This window comes from Mustela erminea, chromosome 12 (genome assembly GCF_009829155.1).
Source record: "Mustela erminea isolate mMusErm1 chromosome 12, mMusErm1.Pri, whole genome shotgun sequence".
NCBI classification, from domain to species: Eukaryota; Metazoa; Chordata; class Mammalia; order Carnivora; family Mustelidae; genus Mustela; species Mustela erminea.
The window spans coordinates 69,139,679-69,147,487 of NC_045625.1; the positions used below are offsets into that span (position 1 = coordinate 69,139,679).

Below are 7,809 nucleotides of genomic sequence, written 5' to 3' on the forward strand. Positions count from 1 at the left end.
CAGTCAGACAGAAAGTCCTTCCAGAATGCCAAGAAATGGATAGAAAGTGAATCTTGAAGGCATCATTTGAGGCCCAGCATGAACCCTTGTACCTTAGGCCAGCCTTATTCCCAGACTTTTTCAGGTACCTAAGTCAACAGATTCTCCTTTTTAAGTCAGTGAAGTTGTATTTCCCATCTTTTACATCCAGATAATTCCTCACAGTATAAGGGGCCTCTCCATCCCTGGCTCCCACTTTCATGCTAGCCCACTGAATATATAATACCTTCTCTGTCCTTCAGGTTGTCCTTCAGAGGGGATTAAGAAATCTGCATTGAGATTGCAGCCCAAGATGGCAGAGGAGTAAGAGACTTTAGTTTTGTCTGGTTTCAGGAATTCAGCTAGATAGTTATCAAATCATTCTGAACACCTGAAAAATCAAGGGGCGATTGACGAAAAGAGTACCCGCAACTCTACAAACAGAAAAGTGACCATGTTCTGCCAGGTAGGAGGTGGAAATGAGGGAATCCGTGGCGATATATGGGAAGATAATCCGTGAGGGGTAGGAAGCCTCCATTAGCTGGCTACAAGCAAGTGATAGAGTAACAGAGCACAAAATCAGAACTTTTAGAAGGCAGCTCCAGTGAAGGACGTCCCTGCCTGAAAGCCTCCTAGGTGCTGAAGCAGACAGAATCCCAGGAGGGGCAATGTGGTCTCAGGATTCCCGGGATCATGGAAAGAACAGGGGTGCCTGAGTGTGACAAGAGTTCCTAGGCATCAGAGCCTTCAACATAGGTGTATGGAAAATATCCCAAAATGGGAGAATGTGCTCTAAGATCCCTAATACTGCCTTTTCCAATAGTTGAGTGACCCATTCTCTCTGATGTTCAAGCTATGAGAATTAAATTTGAGATGATGGATGTGCTATATTAAATATATTAACAAGAACAGAAATTAAACCTTGCAACCTGTAGGGTTCCCTTCCTCTATAACATTGGATAAGTCTACAGAAGCTGAAGGTTACTTCTACACACCTATGGTCTGGGAGCTAAGGCAAAGGAGAGAGACTGTGGTAGAGCTGGATGAGCCATATTACACCAGCGTCCCTTCCCGCCCCCAGTTTGAATACTGGTAAGTCAGGTGGTTCTCAGGGTTTATTTTACTTAACCATTCAGGATAAACCCAAACTACTTTACCTCCCTGTATCACCTTTCCTTCCTTCTTTGGATGCTGCAGTCTCTTTGATGGTTACTTACTAGGTGCCACTTCATTTAGCCATTAAACACTTTTGACCTTAATGACTTGGATATGAATGAGGACAAAAATCCACATGGCACCTTTCGCCACTTTTGCTTTAGCAAACTGAATAGGGTGTCCAAGAAGAAACCCTTGCATTAGGAAGACTTCTGAAAAGATTCCAATCATACCCACTTCTGGTGTTCACACTTTGTGTAATTATACCTCCCCTTAAGCATAGGTTGGACTTAGTGATTTGCCTCTGAGTGATAGAATAAAGGAAAGGTTATAGGATGTCATTTCCATTACTAGTTTCCAAAAGATTGTAACTTCTATCTTGTTTGCAAACTCTCTCCTTGCTTTCATGAAGTAAGCTGCCATGCTGGAGAAGCCCACTTTATAAGGAGCCAGCCAGCCCCATCCAAGAGCCAGCAAGGTACTGAGGATCTCATTCCAACAGACTTTGAGGAACTGCATCCTGCCAGCAACTATGTGACTGAGTACAGGAGTTGGTCCTTCCCCAGTCAAGCCTCCAGATGAGAATGTAGTAGCCTCAGCTGACACCTTAAATGCAGCCTTGAAGCAGAGAATCCAGGTAGGCCTCTCCCGAATTTCTGACCCACTGAAGCCATGAGGTAAAAAGTTTGTATTTTTAAACCCACTAAATTTTGGAATAACCATTACACAGCAATAGATAATTAAGTTACCCCTCAATTACTGTAACCTTGGGGTAAAATGTTGCATGTCTGGGAAGGAAGGCACCATTTAGGAGGACGACATCCCTGGAAGTACACTGGAGGTACTATCTTCATGCTGAAAGACAATCCCGTATATTTATATGTTGAAATGGTATCACTGGGCCTGAGTAGCCTCCGGGAGGTGAGGCCTAGCTGACATAGTATCCTACCTGACAAATAGTTTGGGAGCAGATGAAAGACAGTTTTAATCAAGTTCTAGACTTTAAGGGTTTTTCTCACTATTTGTAAAGGCCTGAAGGTTTTCAGAGTAAGCACGTTATACTTTTTATGAAAAAAAAAGTAAATGTTTTAAATACAGGATATCAGAGCAGGATCAAATAAAGGACCCCAGGATAAAAGTGAGAAGACCACTGTTCGGCTTTGTACAAGGGATTGGTGTACTTGTAGAAGCCAAAAGCGTTAACTACTAAGAGTTTAATGCACTGCTTCCTTTCCTTAAGTACAAGCCCCAGCCCCAGTCCCAGTGCAGCACACAAAGAACACCACTCTCTATTAGAAGAAATGTTTATTGAGGAGGATTAATGTTCTTGGTTGTGCTGAAGGTTGTTCTCATCAGAGGATATATTGTCATGAAAATTGTGAAGCTTTCTCAACAAGGACTGAATTATTTTTTTTTAATTTATTTTTTGTTTATTTTCAGCATAACAGTATTCATTATTTTTGCACCACACCCACTGCTCCATGCAATCTGTGCCCTCTATAATACCCACCACCTGCTACCCCAACCTCCCACCCCCTGCCCCTTCAAAACCCTCAGATTGTTTTTCAGAGTCCATAGTCTTTCATGGTTCACCTCCCCTTCCAATTTCCCCCAACTCCCTTCTCCTCTCTAACTCCCCATGTCCTCCATGCTATTTGTTATGCTCCACAAATAAGTGAAACCATATGATAATTGACTCTCTCTGCTTGACTTATTTCACTCAGCATAATCTCTTCCAGTCCCATCCATGTTGCTACAAAAGTTGGGTATTCATCCTTTCTGATGGAGGCATAATACTCTATAGTGTATATGGACCACATGTTCCTTATCCATTTGTCCGTTGAAGGGCATCTTGGTTCTTTCCACAGTTTGGTGACCGTGGGCATTGCTGCTATAAACATTGGGGTACAGATGGCCCTTCTTTTCACTACATCTGTATCTCTGGGGTAAATACCCAGTAGTGCAATGGCAGGGTCATAGGGAAGTTGTATTTTTTAGAGAAATTGTTCTCCCTGGAAGTGCTGGATAAGCATTTTCTGTCTGAGTAGAAGAGTCAAATAGCTAAACACAGTACCTTTCATCAGGGTCGCCCCTGGTGGACTGAAGGACCTGGCATACTTGATGCACACAGGTAGGGCTTGGATGAGGCACAGGCTCTCCAGAAGGCAGAGAAGAAGGGCATTGACTCTGGATTAATAGCTGATTCTTGAAGGCCTCAGCTTTCCGGGGCTGTCTGACCCTGTCTCTCTTCTGTCTGATACGTGTAGGATGGTTCTTGTCAACACAGACAGCTTCTTGGCTGCAGGACTTGATACTTGCCCATTTCTCTTGTTGTGGGTCAGAAAGAGCCCGATATTTGGAGGGAGGGCTCTTGTCAGGCCCTACCTGGGCCTGTAGTTCTTCCTGCTGCTGGCTTAACTCTGAGGCCTCAAATACGTACATATGTTCCAGCTTTTCTTCTAGGACCTTCCCAATGGTAGTGAGCTTGCGAGCTTCAGGAGGCCAGTCACTCCCAAAAGTAGTCACACTTTCAACTGGGTCTTGGTTTTTTGCTGGGGACTTTCTTGATGCCCTGTGATTTTTTTTCTTGGAATTGATCCACTGAGAAAATTGCCTCATCTTTTTTCTGAAGTAACTTTCAAGAGGAAACTGTTCATTCTGTGAGAGTTGGGGAAGCACTCTCTAATTTTCTGTCCTCAGCATGGTGGCTCTCCTCTCTGCCTGCAGATGTCCCTACTCCTGAGTCCTCACTTCTGCATTTTCTTGCTTTGGGATCCTGAGGTCTCACTTTCTTTGCACTTATTCTTTGTGAGAAATCCGTAAGCTGCCCTTACAGAAGGCCAGCTTCAAGTCCAAGGATTCCTGCATCTGCTCCATGCTAATTCTGCTGTCTTTCAGTTGGACATGCAGCACCTGGGATGCATACACTCTGAGACTGAGTCAGTGAAGCCTTGGAAGTCAAGCTATCTGAAGGAAGGGGCATGTCAGTGGGACATCCTTGAGCCTGGTTATGCTCCTCACTCTCCAGTTTAAACTTTAACTCACTCAGGATCTGTCTTTTCATATCTGATAGTTTAGAATCTTGGGGAACCAGTATTTTTGGTGAGGGTCGTTCCGTGGTCAGGGCAGTTTCTACTTTACTCATGTTGACATTTATCATTTTGGAGCTTCCTAGCTCATTGGTTGTCAAGGTGTCCCAAGATTGGAATTGAAGAGTGCAGAGCTTCTCGGTATCGAATATATCCCTGGACAGGTTGGACATGGCAAAATGTTGTAAGTTCTTCTCCACCATCACTTTGCCCTGCTGCGTTTCTACTCTGTTACTGGAACTCACATTCTCATGCGTTGGCTCATGACTAGCCCCAGCTTGCCTTCGGGTGCACCTCTGGGCCACATGTGTTGTCTTGTCCAGTCTCACTGGATCACTTGAGCTCTGATGCTGTGTGTAAGGGGCTAAAAAGTCTGGCTGCCCCACTCAGCTATCTGGATACACTCTGCAGTCTTATGGTCAGTGTCAGAGTGTGATGCCTTCAGGCCCCCATGTCCTTCATTGCCCACAGATGACATAGCAGAAGAGGATGATCTGCAGTGGGGACTGACTTTGTTGTTCTTACCCTGTATTCCAAAAAAGGTTTAGAGCTTCCCTCAAGGGGTTTAAAAAACTCAGCTTTGGAACCCACCACAGAAAGATGCATGGCTGAGGAGGGAAAGTCAAGTTGGGAGAGAGGCCATGTTTTGGCTTCTCTCAACATACAGAATTTTTTGGATTCAAGAACCCTGAGGGGTAAACCCCACCTCTCACTCATGCGAAATCTAATAATATGGGCCTCTAGCACCTGTCGTGTACTGAGATGAAGAAAAGAATGCTCTAGAGTGATGCTCTGGCAGTAAACCCTACCCACCATTGTCTTTTTAGAATCTGTGTTTTCCGTAGCAGTCTGGGAACTCCCAGAGAAAGGCAATGTATTGTCATCAGCTAGCCACGAATAACACACACCTATAGAAATCCTACCCACAGTGATATGCCAAAACTTCTTGCTCATATGTAAACTAAGATTACTTTTCATTTGATTCTGGTCTGTGTCCTTCCTTGAGACATTCAATAATTCATTCCCTGAGTGATTCCTTGAATGACACACACAGTTCCTTGTTGTCTCCAAGGCAGCCCTCAGACCCTTCACTAGGTGGCATTCTGAGATCCTCAGATCTCAGGTGAGATTCTGAGATCCTGGGCTGTCTTCTGGACTCTTCTCTAGGATATACCCAAGATTCTTCCTCATATCTTTTCTTAGCTGGAACGTTGTTTGGACCCTCTCATGGAAACTTCCGGGGAGACTCAATTCAGTCTTTGCTAGATCCCTGTTACTATGGCCCTGGAACTCAGAGATTTGTAAGTGAACATGTCTGCCTTTTTGCTGAGAGAGTTCTGATAATGTATGCTGAGGCTCCATCACTGCTAGGGAGTCTAGATTTCTACAGTCATGGAGGCACCAGCGTGGGATTACCTTCCTTGGGCTATGTAACTCCAGTGTCTCCTGGGGTTCACAGATGATATGAAAATGGCCAGGAAGGATGGAGACTGGTACATAGGCATGGGATGACCGGCTAACCAATGCAAGGTTGGGAGCTTGAGGACAAATGGTTTCTTTAAGTTTCTGGAACATGCGGACTAAAGCCCACAAACTTTCCTGTTGCTTCTGCAACATGTGCCTTCCCAGGTGTTGATTTTTAGTCAAGATAGGAGAGTCTGATTCATTCTTGGATCTATGGAAAGACACTCCACAGTCCCTAATCTGGGATGAAGAAGGCGGTATGATCAGGAGGCAGGATTGAAAATGGGCGTGGGTGTTCACATTAGTGAAAGTTAGGGGCTGGGATGGGGACAGGGTTTGAGGCAAGGAATGGGGATGTACAATGGGGAGAGGAAATGGTTGGGAATGAGGAAGTGGTGGAGGTGCTTCCATTTTGGTGGCAGAAGTATTATGAGTTCCATTGAATAAGACAAAGTGAGACTCTAGTGGGGAAATACTACTAGAAAACAGGAGAGTGGCTACTAAGGACTCACTGTGCAAAGAAGGAAGACCCCAGAAGAGCTGGCTATATTTCTGATGCAAGTTTTCTGCCAAAGCCTTGACATAGAGGAGCTGTTGATAAATAGAGAGCTTCTCTGGTTTGCCTTCATTGTTCCAGCCACTTTTGGAGGCTGTGGTGACCTGTCCATCAAACAGATGCAACAAATTCCCTAAAGATGTCCATTGGTATTCTGACCACATTTGTTTGGAAAATGGCCCCTCCTCTTTTACTTTCTTCTCTAAAATCTGGAAATCCATTCTCTTCTTAATTTATCTCTCCAAGAGAGTCTGAAAGTTAAGGCCAGGGAAAGAAATTCCACTGGCCTCCTTTAAGTTTCTGGAACATGCGGTCTCTCCAGAAATAGGTTTCTGGTTGGTGGAGGTAAACTTGCTCTTGCTGAACATCGGAGTGTGATAATGTGGGAAGGAAAGGAACATGTTCTTGGCATGGGCCTGTCAATGGGAGAATTCTGAACCTGATGGGTTTGAGCAGTCATTACCTCTGATTGTGGGGACATAAGTAGACAACCCACCAGGGTTATCTGGAGATGATTTATCAGGAACAGGTTTCAATGAGATGGAAATCGATTTAGATTGAATCACAGTTAAAGGGTAGTCTGGCAGTGGTGAAACAGACGGAGTTGCTGGTACATGATGACAAGCAAATGCATCAGTGGGATTCCCCGTCTGAAACAGATTTGGTAAGAGGTTGATACCCTGTGAAATGGTGAGGTCAAGAGCAGAGATGGTATTCAGAGGTAAAGTGGCCTCTGGTTGTCTGAGCATCATATGGTAGTAAAGAAGTCAAAGGAAGGGGTAGAGGTCTGTAATGGTTCTCTGGGAATAAAGAATCCTGGGCTTTTGGCTCTAGTGACAGGGAGTTCCCAGGGCTGAGAGTAAGAAAAAGTCAGCTAAAGGGGTCATTAGGTTAGGTGAGAAGATGGAGGGGATTGAGGGGAAGGCTCAGGCAAAGAGGCTGGTATTAGGTCTCCTGGAGCAACTGTAGAGAAGTCAGGAGATGAAGTGAAAGATGAGTGAGTCACAGGAGCTATAAAACCAAGGGGATCAGAGAAGGAGTAGCATCTTCCAGGGCCTCTGGGAGCAGCAGCCAATTCACCTCAGCAGTTGTGCTGTTACACACCCCACAGAAGGGTGTGTAATAGTTGATGAAAGTGGATGGTATCATGATGTCAGCCTAGGGGCCGTGGGAGACAGGAGGTAAAAAACTGCAACCAGGACCAGAACAAACATATATGACCCTGGTTGGTCTGGCAAAGGTAGCCCCCCACCCACCAGCATCCCAAGACTTTCAAACTCTAACTCTGAGAATGTTCCTTCCCATGTCAATTCCAGGCTTCCCCGAGGCCCTAGAAATACATAGTCTCTGCTTAAAAGAGTGGTACAGGAAAGAAGGTAATGTTTACTCACCTTTACAGAATAGAAAGCACCTTTCTTGCCTCCCCTACTTCTGACAAGTTCTCTACCCCGAGAAACCAGGAGAATGATGAAGAAGAAGCAAGAGATCTTATAAGAGGCTGAATAGAGTGTCCTTTAAAGATATCCT

The 7,809-nt window shown here is 44.8% G+C and overlaps 1 pseudogene; it reads right to left on the bottom strand.

Moving 5' to 3' along the window:
• Positions 1-3,167: 3,167 nt before the first annotated feature.
• LOC116570001 lies at positions 3,168-7,034 on the bottom strand (annotated as a pseudogene).
• Between the last annotated feature and the right edge of the window lie 775 nt (positions 7,035-7,809).